The sequence below is a fragment of the Stegostoma tigrinum genome, chromosome 3 (assembly GCF_030684315.1).
Source record: "Stegostoma tigrinum isolate sSteTig4 chromosome 3, sSteTig4.hap1, whole genome shotgun sequence".
Taxonomy (NCBI): Eukaryota; Metazoa; Chordata; class Chondrichthyes; order Orectolobiformes; family Stegostomatidae; genus Stegostoma; species Stegostoma tigrinum.
In genome coordinates, this window is record NC_081356.1 from 120,197,484 (window position 1) to 120,212,746 (window position 15,263).

The 15,263-nt window shown below is 45.9% G+C and overlaps 1 long non-coding RNA gene across 3 annotated transcripts in view; it reads right to left on the reverse strand.

The window, feature by feature from the left end:
* LOC125451071 (uncharacterized) overlaps positions 1-15,263 on the reverse strand; it is a 39,748-nt gene that overhangs the window by 12,705 nt on the left and 11,780 nt on the right. For 2 of the 3 annotated variants that reach the window (XR_007247205.2, XR_007247204.2), the window contains exon 2: positions 1,063-1,199. This is a non-coding gene — a long non-coding RNA (uncharacterized LOC125451071). Of the gene's footprint in view, positions 1-26; positions 1,200-15,263 lie in introns of those variants that run through there. The other variant, XR_009445610.1, reaches the window with a different exon arrangement.

The window sequence follows — 15,263 nt, forward strand, 5'->3', positions numbered from 1 at the left end:
AAATTGTTGGAGTAATTCAGCAGGTCTGGCAGCATCAGTGGAGAGAACACAAAGTTAACGCACCGGACCGTAAATTTTGACTGTACCCCCTCTCCACAGATGTTCCATTGTACAAGCTTTTGACTTTAGCCGGTGGACAGCATTCCCCTGCTTTCCCTTGAGCTCAGTTTTGCTCCTGATCCACCTTGACCCAATTGATCAAATGATACTTTGTCATCAAGGACAGTCACTCTCACCTCACTTCTGGAATTTGACTCTTTTCGTTGTTTGGGGCAAGCCTGCAAAACGGTGCGGTGGCCCTGGTGGAACCCAAACTGAACATCGGCTAACAGGTTATTGCTGAGTGTGATTGCACAATTTGACTCAGGAAATCAGATTAACAATTGTTTATTTCATATGTGGGCGGGGACAGCTAATCTTATTACCATGAAGTGTAAATGTAATTGTGGGCTCTCGCAGACAGCTCTAAATATTACAATGTACATATTACAATTCCCAACTTCTCTTTTCAGGTGTCTTGCATTGTCTGCTGTTTTCTCACCGTTTCTCTAAGGCGTTGTCTATATATACTGCAGAGTCATCATCATCCTGCTGTATGTTTCATTTGTTATCTCTTCTTTGGAATATCAGTTGTTTGCACCTGCATTGCTAATGCTGACAGTGCAACCAAAGCTTTAACCACGAATGGGTTTAACCCTTTCAGCTCTCCTGATTTTGGCTCTTGGCCCAGCCCAAGTTAGGCAACCTAATATTAGTGCTTTTCACTTTATGCTCCCCAGGTATTGAGTTGAGGATTGCAAAGACACTTTGTTATTCCATCTGTGCAGATTGGCTCCATAATATGGGCCTGTTGTATGTATTCTGACCCCATTTTCTCCAATTCCCATGCCCTTTACCATTTTTTGTGTGTCTTTACGGTTCAGTGAACTGTAAAGGTTAGGTTGACAACAAATACTTACTGGGCAACATCAAAATATGTAAGATATTCCTAATCCACAGCTATATCCACATATATAATTGCCAATTCCTCAAGTCCTTCCACCAAGTTGTTTGTTTGCATACCTTTCATGTTCTCACGGGGCATTATCTCGAATGCCATCAAGTTGTTCAGGCAATAATGGGATTACATTGGAGAACTGGGTCAGATAGTGCCTTTTATAGATTTCTAGCAGTTCTACCTTTCACATCCTTGGAGATATCTGTGGATTCAAACACACCACATGGCTGGTTATAGGACAGGGTTGATTTTTCTCGTATTGGTGTAGTGATACAATATCTCCCTGTAACCTAGATATACAACATTGCAGTCCATATAGTTTCCATTGTACATGACTGTGTCATAAATCTGCATTGTGCTTCTTCTGTCTCATATATAGATGTGGACAGACTACCAAGGAGGCTTCTGCAGTGCATCCATTTAAAGTTATGCTCATTATATTCTATCCTATACCACGTTCCTTCTAAGCTGTACAATGCTGCTCTGAGATTTCCTCACAATTCTGTGCACACCAGTCAACATGCCAATACATTGGGGACCTCAATGCCACACACAGATCTCAGGGACTGTGCACTGAAAAAACAAAATTAGTGGGAGTATTTCTCCTAACTCAACTGCATATAGTTGTATCTTATGGTAACTCACATTTGATTGATTTGTTTTGATTTATTATTCACATGTGCCAAGATACAGTGAAAAGTGTTGTAATTATAATTTCCACATTATAACTCCCCATCAATTATCTGAATACTCTCGATTCCATATGATGTTTTTGTGGGTATTGACTTCTGTATGACTGGGATTGCCAGAAAAATGTCAATGTACATGTCTTTATTTAGAAAACCTTCCGCAGACTGCTTTCTGATGGGAGGCCTGTGAGCTGCAGTGTACCTCAAGAATTGGTGTTGGGTTCACTGCTTTTGTCATTTACATAAATGACTTGGATGTGAATATAGGAGGTACGATTAATAAGTATGCAGATGACACCAACATTGGTGGTGTAGACACAGCAAAGGATGGTATCTCAGAGTACAACAGGGCCTTGATCAGATGGTCAAATGGGCTGAGGAGTGGCAAATGGAGTTTAATTCAAATAAATGCTCTTTGCAAGTGGAGTTGCAAAGAGACCAAGGTAGTGAAAAAGACATTGGTATGATGGCATCATTGGTCAGTGCATTGAGTGTAGGAGTTGAGAGGTCATGTTGTGATTGTACAGGACATTGGCTGGGCCACTTTTGGAGTACTGTGTTCAATATTGGTCTCCTTGCTATAGGGAAGATGTTGTGAAACTTGAAAGGGTTCAAAAAAGATTTACAAAGATGTTGTCAGGATTGGAAGGTTTGAGCTATAGAAAGAGGCTGAATAGGCTGGGGTTATGTTCTCTGGAAGGTGAGAGGTTGTTATGAAATCATGAGGGGCAGAGATAAGGTGAATAGACAAGCTCATTTCCCCAGGGCAGGGATGTCCAAAACTAAAGGGCATAGGTTTAAGGTCAAAGGGGAAAGATTTGAAAGGGACCTATTGGCAATATTTTAATGCAGAGGGTAGTGCATGTATGGAATGAGTTGCCGGAAGAAGTGGTAGAGGCTGGTATAATGACAACATTTAAAATGGAACTATGAATAGGACAGGTTTAAAGATACATTGGCCAAATGCTAGCAAATGGGACAAGATTAATTTAGGATACACTGTTACATGGATGAGTTGGAATGAAGGATCTGTTTCTGTACATTTCTATAACTCTATCAGTTGTGTATACATATATGGTTTAAGCCTCTGTGCTGCCCAGCTGGTCAGGCTACACTCCCAGTGCTGTGACAGGTTAAACAAGTGTGTGTAAGCATCTACAGGGTTAGAATATGTCTCAGGTTATTCCTCATTTGTTCGAGTATTCATGATCCACAGCTCCTGCAGATATCCTTTCTGATCTCATGGTTTGAGATGTTTTCCTGCACCTTGAGTAATTTATTTATGGTCTAGGCATGACTCCCTGGTGTTGTGGACAATCTCTGAATCACTCGTCTCAGGTCTTGGTCCATCCTGAGTAGGCTATCCTGGGCTTTGCTCCTTTTCCAAGAGTTCCTTCAGTTGAGAAGTTAAAGTTCGAAACGTTTGATCGGCTGTTGCCAAATCAATCATATTTACTCCTGAGTTAAGACATAAGGCCATAGGAAATGGGAATAGGAGTAGGCTAGTCAGCCCCTCAAAACTGTTCTGCCATTCAGGAGGATCATGGTTGATCTGAGATTCCTCGTATCCACTTTCCTGTCCTTTCCCCATAACCCTCGATTCTCCTGATCAAGAATCAATCGATCTCATCCTTAAATATATGCAAGGAAACTACCCCCACAGGTCTGTGGCAGGGAGTTCCAAACACGCACTACCATCTGAGAGAGGAAATTCATCCTCATCCCAATTCTAAACTGGCACCACATTATTATGAAATTCGACTTTTTCTTGAAATCCTCTCAACATGTATCATGTCAAGCCCATTAAGAATCCAATATGTTTCAATGAGATCACCTCTCATTGTTCTAACTTCCAACAAGTCGACTCCCAATCTGTTTAGCCTTTGCTCATAAGTGAACTGCTCCTTACCAGGGATTGTCTCAGTGAATCTTTTCTGAACTGCCTCCATTGAAATTCACCTGCCCATCTGCCAATGTGGTATACTGTATCTACTGTACCGGGTGTGGCTTCCTCTACATTGGGGAAACCAGGCGGAGGCTTGGGGACCGCTTTGCAGAACACCTCCACTCAGTTCGCAATAAACAACAGCACCTCCCAGTTGAGAACCATTTTAACTCCCCCTCTGATTCCTTAGACGACACGTCCATCATGGGTGTCCTCCAGTACCACAATGATGCCACCCGAAGGTTGCAGGAACAGCAACTCATATTCCGTTTGGGAACCCTGCAGCCCAATGGTATCAATGTGGACTTCACAAGCTTCAAAGTCTCCCCTTCCCTCACCGCATCCCAAAACCAGCCCAGCTCATCCCTGCCTCCCTAACCTGTTCTTCCTCTCACCTATCCCCTCCTCCCACCTCAAGACGCACCTCCATTTCCTACCTACTAACCTCATCCCGCCTCCTTGACCTGTCCATCCTCCCTGGACTGACCTATCCCCTCCCTACCTCCTCACCTATACTCTCCTCTCCACCTATCTTCTCCTATACCCAATTTCGGTCCACCTCCTCCTCTCTCCCTATTTATTCCAGAACCCTCTCCCCTTCCCCCTTTTCTGATGAAGAGTCTAGGCCTGAAACGTCAGCTTTTGTGCTCCTGAGATGCTGCTTGGCCTGCTGTGTTCATCCAGCTCCACACTTCGTTATCTTGCCTCCATTGAAATATTATGTTTTTAAATAATTCAATCAAAACTGCTCACATTGCTCCAGACGTGGTCACACCAGCACATTGTACATTTATCATAAGACTTCCCTGCTCTTGTACTCCAACTAACTTAAAATGAGGGCCAACATTCCACTCATCTTCCCGATTGCGTGCTGCACACTGTGTGCTAGTTTTCTGTGTTTCATGCACAAAGTTGATGCTTCCTCTACCTCCTCTCCAACATAAAACTATCTTCATTTTGGTCAGAAAATTCAGCAACAAGATATTTGTAATTAATTATTAAGCCACTTTTTTTGAAAAAGCAAGTTAGCTGTGTCAACAGCTAGAATTAAAAAACGTGTAACAAAGTAAACCTAGTAAGGGGAAAAAAAGTGTAAAGTGGACAGAATTACAATTTACATAACTTCTTATCATGTCAAAGCCAGCCATGCTGGAGTTCAAAGTTCATCGAATTGCTGGCAATTTAACAACAAGGTCAACAATAGCAAGGGTTTTTACATGACCATTCACTTAGAAAAAGACAAAAAAAATCCAAGGTATTTCGCAAATGTAAGAACAGACAAGAGCAATGTTACAAAGCCAAATATAGAAATTGCCAGAGGTGATTAAAGTGAACAAATTTCTGATGTTGTAAACAAAAATGTTCAAATCTTTCCAAATTTCAGAATGATTGCCTTGATTCGAAATCATTTATTTTTAATAATGAATATCATGAGACAGGAGGGTGCAACACACCTGTCAGTTATCACTGGTTATTGGACAATGAATGGAAACATATCAATTATCCTATCCACTGGGCAAGTGACTTCCTCGAAAGATTCAAGTACATCAGGCAGACATAACCAACTCTTCACAAAGCCATCCTCCTTCTAATTATTTGGTGTGGGCATTATCACAGAATCTGTTTTGATGGGTAAGAACATCCACCCGGAAGACTGCAGCTAAGGTAAAGCAGTTTATTTTTAAAATTACTTACCGGTAGCGGGCAGCGGTGTTTTTTTTTCCCTCTTTCAGAGAAGGAGCGGGAGCATCAGAGGAAGTGACGAGGACCAGAGGGGCAGCCGGGAAGGAAAGCAGTGACCATATATATCAGCAAGGCGGCTTAACCCGAGACTCTACAACTGTAGTGTCTCCCACCCGCTCTCCTCCTCTAACCTAGTTAATAAGGTAAGGTTCATTCTAAACTTTCTCTATTGAACATAAGTTTGTTATTATTACTTGAAGTAAGCTTTCTGCTTTAGTATTGAGTGGGTGTTCAGATAAGTCGGGTATGGATGCTAGGGCAGTTGCTTGCTCCTCCTGCAAAATGTGGCAGTTGGGAGATGTGGCACACGTCTCCGCTGGCTACATCTGCGGGAAGTGCACCCAGCTACAGCTCCTTGAAAACCGTGTTAGGGAAATGGAGCTGGAGCTGGATGAACTACGGATCATTCGGGAGGCAGAGGGGGTAATTGAGAGGAGTTATCGGGAGTTGGTCACTCCTAAGGCTCAGGACGAGGATAGATGGGTTACAGTTAGGGGGAGGAAAGGGGACAGACGGACAGTGCAGAGATCCCCTGTGGGCATTCCCCTCAGCAATAAGTATACCGTTTTGGATACTGCTGGGGGGGTTGACCTACCAGAGGAAAGCCATAGTAGTCAGTTCTCTGGCACTGAGCCTGACACTGTGGCAAAGAAGGGAAGGGGGCAGAATAGAAAAGTACTCGTGGTAGGGGACTCGATAGTTAGGGGAATCGACAGGAGATTTTGTGGGCAAGATCGGGATTCCCGGAAGGTATGTTGCCTCCCTGGTGCCAGGGTCCGGGACGTCTCCGATCGGGTGTATAAAGTTCTGAAAGGGGAGGGTGAACAGCCAGAAATCGTGTTACATATTGGCACAAATGATATAGCCAGAAATAGGTTTGAGGATATAAAAAGTGATTTCAGGGAGTTAGGATGGAAGCTGCAGAGCAGGACGAACAGAGTAGTGTTCTCTGGTTTACTACCGGTGCCACGAGATAGCGAGGTGAGGAACAGGGAGCGGGCGCAGCTGAACACGTGGCTACGCAGCTGGTGTAGGAGGGAGGGTTTCAGATATGTTGATAATTGGGATGCCTTCTGGGGAAGGTGGGACCTGTACAAGAAGGACGGGTTGCATCTGAACTGGAAGGGGACCAATGTCCTGGGTGGAAGGTTTGCTCGAGTAGTTCGAGAGGGTTTAAACTAGTATGGCAGGGGGGTGGGAACCTGAGCTGTATACCAGAGGTGAGCGTTGATGCAGGTGAGGCAGTAGCAAGAGGTAGACCAGCTAGTGGGAAGGATTTTCCTGGGAAGGAACCAAGGGATCGGTTAAAGTGTGTTTGCTTTAATGCAAGGAGTATCAGGAATAAAAGTGATGAACTTAGAGCATGGATCAGTACCTGGTGCTATGATGTTGTGGCCATAACAGAGACATGGGTTTCTCATGGGCTGGAATGGTTGCTGGATATTCCAGGGTTTAGAACATTTAAAAAGAATAGGGAGGGGGGAAAAAGAGGAGGGGGTGTAGCACTACTAATCAGAGAGGGTATCACAGCTACAGAAGCTTCCATTGTCGAGGAAGATCTGCCTACTGAGTCAGTATGGGTGGAAATTAGGAGCAGCAAGGGAGTAGTCACCTCGTTAGGGGTTTACTACAGGCCCCCCAATAGCAGCAGGGAGATTGTAGAAAGCATAGGTCGACAGATTTTGGAAAAGTGTGGACGCAGTAGGGTTGTTGTAATGGGTGACTTTAACTTTCCTAATATTGATTGGAACCTCCTTCGAGCAGAAGATTTGAATGGAGCTGTTTTTGTAAGGTGTGTTCAGGAGGGTTTCCTAACGCAGTACGTTGACAGGCCGACGAGGGGAGAGGCCATTCTAGACTTGGTGCTCGGAAACGAGCCGGGGCAGGTATCAGATCTTGTGGTGGGAGAGCATTTTGGTGATAGTGACCATAACACTCTCTCATTCTACATAGCTATGGAGAAGGAGAGGATTAGGCAGAATGGGAGGATATTTAATTGGGGAAGAGGAAACTATGATGCGATTAGACACGAGTTAGGAAGCATGGACTGGGAGCAGTTTTTCCATGGTAAGGGAACTATAGACATGTGGAGATTGTTTAAGGAACAGTTGTTGGGAGTGATGAGTAAATATGTCCCTCTGAGACAGGCAAGACGGGGTAAGATAAAGGAACCTTGGATGACGAGAGCGGTGGAGCTTCTAGTGAAAAGGAAGAAGGTAGCTTACATAAGGTGGAGGAAGCTAGGGTCAAGTTCAGCTAGAGAGGATTACATGCAGGCAAGGAAGGAGCTCAAAAATGGTCTGAGGAGAGCCAGGAGGGGGCACGAGAAAGGCTTGGCAGAAGGAATCCGGGAAAACACAAAGGCATTTTACACTTACGTGAGGAATAAGAGAATGGTCAAAGAAAGAGTAGGGCCGATCAGGGATAGCATAGGGAACTTGTGTGTGGAGCCTGAGGAGGTAGGGGAAGCCCTAAATGAGTTTTTTGCTTCTGTCTTTACGAAAGAAACGACCTGTGTAGTGAATGAAACCTTTGAAGAGCAGGTGTGCATGCTGGAACGGATAGAGATAGAGGAAGCTGATGTACTGAAAATTTTGTCAAACATTAAGATTGACAAGTCGCCAGGCCCGGATCAGATTTGTCCTCGGCTGCTTTGGGAAGCGAGAAATGCAATTGCTTCGCCACTTGCGAAGATCTTTGCATCCTCGCTCTCCACTGGAGTCGTACCTGAGGACTGGAGAGAGGCAAATGTAATTCCTCTCTTCAAGAAAGGAAATAGGGAAATCCCCGGCAATTATAGACCGGTAAGTCTCACGTCTGTCGTCTGCAAGGTGTTAGAAAGGATTCTGAGGGATAAGATTTATGACCATCTGGAAGAGCATGGCTTGATCAAATACAGTCAACACGGCTTTGTGAGGGGTAGGTCATGCCTTACAAACCTTATCGAGTTTTTTGAGGATGTGACTAGTAAGGTTGATGAGGGTCAAGCTGTGGATGTGGTGTATATGGACTTCAGTAAGGCATTTGATAAGGTTCCCCATGGAAGGCTCATTCAGAAGGTCAGGAGGAATGGGATACAGGGGAACTTAGCTGCTTGGATACAGAATTGGCTGGCCAACAGAAGACAGCGAGTGGTAGTAGAAGGAAAATATTCTGCCTGGAAGTCAGTGGTGAGTGGGGTTCCACAGGGCTCTGTCCTTGGGCCTCTACTGTTTGTAATTTTTATTAATGACTTGGACGAGGGAATTGAAGGATGGGTCAGCAAGTTTGCAGACGACACAAAGGTCGGAGGTGTCGTTGACAGTGTAGAGGGCTGTTGTAGGCTGCAGCGGGACATTGACAGGATGCAGAGATGGGCTGAGAGGTGGCAGATGGAGTTCAACCTGGATAAATGCGAAGTGATGCATTTTGGAAGGTCGAATTTGAAAGCTGAGTACAGGATTAAGGATAGGATTCTTGGCAGCGTGGAGGAACAGAGGGATCTTGGTGTGCAGATACATAGATCCCTTAAAATGGCCACCCAAGTGGACAGGGTTGTTAAGAAAGCATATGGTGTTTTGGCTTTCATTAACAGGGGGATTGAGTTTAAGAGTCGTGAGATCTTGTTGCAGCTCTATAAAACTTTGGTTAGACCGCACTTGGAATACTGCGTCCAGTTCTGGGCGCCCTATTATAGGAAAGATGTGGATGCTTTGGAGAGGGTTCAGAGGAGGTTTACCAGGATGCTGCCTGGACTGGAGGGCTTATCTTATGAAGAGAGGTTGACTGAGCTCGGTCTCTTTTCATTGGAGAAAAGGAGGAGGAGAGGGGACCTAATTGAGGTATACAAGATAATGAGAGGCATAGATAGAGTCGATAGCCAGAGACTATTTCCCAGGGCAGAAATGGCTAGCACGAGGGGTCATAGTTTTAAGCTGGTTGGTGGAAAGTATAGAGGGGATGTCAGAGGCAGGTTCTTTACGCAGAGAGTTGTGAGAGCATGGAATGCGTTGCCGGCAGCAGTTGTGGAAGCAAGGTCATTGGGGTCATTTAAGAGACTGCTGGACATGCATATGGTCACAGAAATTTGAGGGTGCATCCATGAGGATCAATGGTCGGCACAACATTGTGGGCTGAAGGGCCTGTTCTGTGCTGTACTGTTCTATGTTCTATGTTCTATGTTCTATGTCACTCTGCCTCTGATAATCTAAATCAGGTCTTCCCTGCAGGGTCGCACAGTGGCTCAGTGGTTGTCAAAGCACCAGGGACACAGGTTCAATTCCAACCTTGTGCAACTGTCTGTGTGGGCTTTGTATATGCTCCTTGTGTCACAGCAGGTTCGCTCCGGTTTCCTCCCACACTCCAAAGATGTGAAGGTTAGATGGATTAGCCATGGGAAATGCACGGTTATGCAGATAGAGGTACGGGTGTAAGGCTGGGGATGATGTTCTTCAGGAAGTCGGTGTGGTCTTGTTGGGCCAAATGGTCTGTTTCAACACTGTAGTGATTCTAAGATTTTACTCAGGATGGTGGCCTGAGTTTGAGAGATTAGCTATTTGGGTCACAAGTTTCAAGACAGAAATGGCTGTTGTGAAGTTCCCACTGATTTTTGGACTCCCACTGATTTTTGGACAGCAATGAGATCCTTTAGACCTTTTTCTGTTGGTTGGAGTGACCTAATATACTGCCCCCGTGACATAATTGCTGCTGTTGGAAATAAACCTCTGATTAGGTCACAAACCAGGAATACTGGGGCAAGTAATTGACCTCTCTGTCCGGAGTCACTATTCATTTGCCATCTCTGAGGCCCAAGTGAGAGTATGATGGAATATTCTTCATTTGCCTACGTGAAAGTCAAGAAGCTTGATGCCATCCAGGACAAAGTAGCCCATGTGATTGGCACCCCATTCATTTTTATTTATTCATTTATGGTATGTGGTATCACTGGCCAGGCCAGCATTTATTGCCCATCCCTAATTGCCAACAGGGCAGTTAAGAGTTAGCCTATGGGTCTGGAGTCACTCACAGGCCAGAACCATCCTTCACTGTCGCTGTATCAAAATATTGAAACTTCCTTCGTAATGCCGCTGTGAGTGACCCTGTACCACATGGACTGCAGTGGTTCAAGGAGGCAGCTCACTGCCATCTTCTTAATAAGGAACAAGCAATAAATGTCCAGCTAGTGACACCCACATCCTGTGAATGAATTAAAGTGTGAGGTAATTCATTTTGGAAGGTCAAACTTGAAAGCAGAATACAGGATTAACAGAAAGATTCTTGGCAGTGTGGAGGAGCAGAGGGATCTCGGGGTTCATGTCCACAGTTCCCTGAAAGCTGCCACCCACGTGAATAGAGATAATGGGAACTACAGATGCTTCAGAATCCGAGATAACAAAGTGTGGAGCTGGATGAACACAGCAGGCCAAGCAGCACCTTAGGAGCACAAAAGCTGATGTTTCGGGCTTGGGCCCTTCATCAGAAAAGGGGGATGGGGAGAAGATTCTGAAATAAATAGGGAGAGAGAGGGAGGCAGATTGAAGATGGATAGAGGAGAAGTTAGGTGGAGAGGAGACAGACAAGTTAAAAGGGTGGGACAGAGCCTGTAGAGGTGAGTGTAGGTGGGGTGGTAGGGAGGGGATATATCAGTCCAGGGAGGACGGACAGGTCAAGGGGCTGTGATGAGGCAACCATTTCCTACCTACTAACCTCATCCCGCCCCCTTGACCTGTCCGTCCTCCCCAGACAGACATATCGCCTCCCTACCTCCCCACTCAAACTCGCCTTTACTGGCTCCATCCCCGCCCCTTTAACTTGTCTGTCTCCTCTCCGCCTATCTTCTCCTCTATCATCTTCAATCCGCCTCCCTCTCTCTCTCAATTTATTTCAGAACCCTCTCCCCAACCCCCTTTTCTGATGAAGGGCCTAGGCCCGAAACATCAGCTTTTGTGCTCCTAAGACGCTGCTTGGCCTGCTGTGCTCATCCAGCTCCACACTTTGTTAACCCAGGTGAATAGAGTTGTTAAGAAGGCATATGGTGTGTTAGTTTTCACTAATAGAGGGATTGAGTTCAAGAGTCGTGAAATTATGATCCGACTATATAAAACCCTGGTTCAGCCACGTCTGGAATATTGTGCCCAGTTCTGGTTGCCTCATTACCGGAAAGATGTGGAAGTGTTGGAAAAGGTGCAGAGGAGATCTACCAGAAAGTTGCCTGGAATGGAGGGAAGGTCTTATGAGGAAAGATTGACAGAGCTAGGGTTTTTCCCTTTAGAATGACGAAGGATGAGAGGTGACTTGATAGAGGTGTACAAAATGATCAGAGGTATAGATAAAGTGGACAGCCAGAGATTTTTTCCTTGGGTGGAAGGGACATAGCTTTAAAGTGAGTGGAGGTAGATATAGGGGAGATGTCAGAGGTAGGTTCTTTACTCAGAGAGTGGTTGGGGCATGGAATGCATTGCTAGAGAGGGTAGTGGAGTCGGCCTCATTAGGGGCATTTAAGCGGCTATTAGACTGGCATATGGATGACAGTGTAAGGTAGGGGTGGAGGTTAGATAGACCCTAGGTTTAAGATAAAAAGTTTGGCACAATATCTTGGGCCGAAAGGCCTGTACTATGCTGTACAGTTCTGTGTTCGATGTTCTAAACAAGGTGGCAAAGAACTGCGGGTGCTGGAAGTCTGAAACAAAAACAGAAATTGCTGGAGAATCTCCGCAGACCTGACAGCATCTGTGGACAGAAAGTGGAGTCAACATTGTAGGTTCAGCCAACCTGCATCAGGACAAGCATTGACAACGAAAAGCTGATATGTATGCTAAAGACAGGGGCTGGTAGTTGTCAGGGGGTAGAGTTGAGGGATTAGGCAATATGTGGAGATGAAGTGCCCAGAGGGAGAGAAAGACAAAGGGATTAATCATGGTAAGCCGGGGGGAAAGAAATGCTGCTAATGCTGATTATATGTCGGTAAAAATGATTAGGCTGTGCTGAAAGCAGCCCATGTGATGACAGGCTCTGGGGTGTGGGGTGGGTAAAGGACGTGAAAGAAGTTCAGGCCCTAAAGTTATTGAACTTGATTTTAGCTCTTGAAGGCTGCAGGGTCCCCAAGTAGAAAACAAGGTGTTGTTCTTTCAGCTTGCACTGAGCTTCACTGGAACACTGCAGCAAGCCCGAGACAGAGATGTTGATCAGGGAACACAGTGTGCAGAGGTGGCAGGCAACTGAAAGCTCAGGGTCATGTATATGGATGGTGCATAAGTGATCCACAAAGGACTCACCCAGTCTGTGTTTTATCTCACTAATGTACAGGAGACCACATTGTGAGCAGCAAATGCAGTAGACTAGATGGAGTGAAGTGCCAGTAAATTGCTGCCTCACCTAGAAGGTGTGCCTGGGCCCCTGGATAATGAGGAGGAAGGTAGTAAATGGGCAGGTGTTACACCTTCTGTCATTGCATGGGAAGATGCCGGGGGGCTTTGGAGGATTGTTGGGAGTCAAGGAGGAGTGCACTCAGGTGTACCATAGGGAATAGTCTCTCTATAAGGCTGGCAACGGAGGGGAGGGGATTATGAGTCTGGTGGTGGCATCCACCTGGAGCTGGTGGAAGTGGCAGCTAATGATCCTTTGAATGTGGAGGCTGATGGAATGATGAAGGACAAGAAGGATCCCTATTATTGTTGTGGGAGGGAAGAAAAAGCAGAAAGGTGGGTTCGATATGCCTGGGAGCCCTGTCAAGCATGGTGGTAGAGAATCCTCAGTTGAGGTAAAAGGTGGAAATTTCTGAGGCCTCCCGTGGCATCACTCAAACAGATGAGATGAAGATGGAGAAACTGGGAGAATGGGACAGGCAGGATGCAGGGCGTGAGGGTGTATCATCCAGTTAAGCATGGGAGTAAGGGGTTTTGTAGTGGATATTGCTGGCCAGTCTATCCCCGGGGATATCAATAAGAGGAAGGGCAGAGTCAGAGATGAACCCGAGAAAGAGTTGTGGATGGAGGCCCCGAATAGGACTAGAACAAGGAATGTTCCACATAGCTACGATGGGACAGGCATAACTGAGGCCCATGTGGGTACCCATGGCCACTCCTCTGACCTGAAGAAAGTGAGAGGAGTTAAAACAGAAGTTTTTCAGACTGAGGATGAGCTCGGCCAGGTGGAGGAGAGTGGTGGTGGATGGGGACGGTTCAGGCTTTCGCCCCAGCAAGAAGTGGAGAGCCTGATACCATCCTGGTGGATGACTGATGTGTAATGGGATTGCACATCCATGGTGAAGAGGAGGCAGCTGGAGCCTGCAAACTGGAAATTCTAAAACATCTGTAAAGTGTCAGAGAAACTGTGGATGTAAATGGGAAGGGACTGGACAAGGGAAGAAAAAGTCGACTTGAGGTCGGAAGACATGAGTTCCATGAGGTAGCAACAGACAGAAACAATGGGTCTACCAGCCAGTTCTGTTCATGGAATTTGGGAAGAAGGCAGAAGCAGGCTGTACAGGGTTAGGGGACTGTGAGCTCGGAGGCAGTGGCGGGGAGATCATCAGATGAAATGAGATTAGGGATCATTATGGACACAATGGCCTCGTGTTCCATGGTAGGGTCATGGTCCAAAGGGAGATAGGAGGAGGCATCTGAGAGCTGCCACTCAGCCCCCCGACAACGTAGAGGTTAATACACCAGACAAGAACAGCACCACCCTTGTCAGCAGGCTTGATGACACTGTCAGAATTGGATCTGAGAACACAAAGTGCAATCAATTCAGGGAGAGATAGGTTCGAGTGAGTGAGGGGTGGGGCAGAGAAATTCCGGTATTCAATGTCAGATTGGCAGTGCTCGTTGAACAAGTAAAAGGCCAGACAGAAGGTGCTGGTGGAGGGAGAGGGTTGGAGTCGTGTGAAGGGGTTCGTGGGTTGGGGAGAGGGTTCTAATTCGAGGAAATAGGCACGGAGGCAAAGGCAATGGAAGAAGAGTTCATAATGTCAAGACATGCTCAAAGTTCCTGGTGGGTGGGGTAATGGCCAGTGGCATAAAACTAAGTCCTTTGCTAAGTATGGAACTTTCAGAATCAGAGAATGGAGCAGATAGTAAATCTCCAACAAGAAGGTGAGGTTATGAGAAGGGATGGAGACAGAGTTGGGGGTAATGTTCCACAGGGGCGTGGGTACCTCTGAATTGTTGAAGCTTTTGTTCCTTAAAGCCTGAAAGGGATTAGAAACGTTTCTTGTTCGAGCATTGAACAACCTGAGAATGAAGTGGAACTTGGGGGCAGGGCAGGTGTGTGCCAGTGTGAGGCAGTGCTGATGGAGAGAGAATTCTAGCGTGTGCAGACAGCAATGCCTTCATCTGTACTTTTCCCTCCCACAATACCAATAGGAACTGAGTGTGGATCTCAGGACGCAGCGAGAACAGCAGGCAGAGGAGCGTTGAACGTCACAGACATGCCTGTGAGCCAGGATTTAAAACATGAAGAATGGAACTTCAGTCGGAATCCATGGGGGGTGAGTCTAGCTGGACACAGTCACTGAGGAATGAGATGTAGCTGTGGAAATGAGTTTTGGCAAATACCTTGTCAACATCTGCAGTGAGAAAGCAAGTAACGATGGTGAACATGAAGAAAGATTAGAACGGAAATCCTGACAGAAAGAGGAACAGAATTTCTTCAAGGTAAGCATAGCACAGTGAGATAAACACAAAAATAAAAGAAAAGAAATGCGGAGCTGGTGGGGTGGAGAGTGAGGAGCCAGGGGTCTGATTGGTACTGTGGGGGGTGAAAGTAGGGATGAAGGCAAACATGTGGGCAATGGGTTAGATACAGCTGATAGTCCTGTCAAACTCTTGAGTACCCTGCAGCCTTTAGGATTCAATACTGAGCTGAATTCTGTCTTCCCTGTCCTTTACTCACTCCCACATTCCAGTCCCTG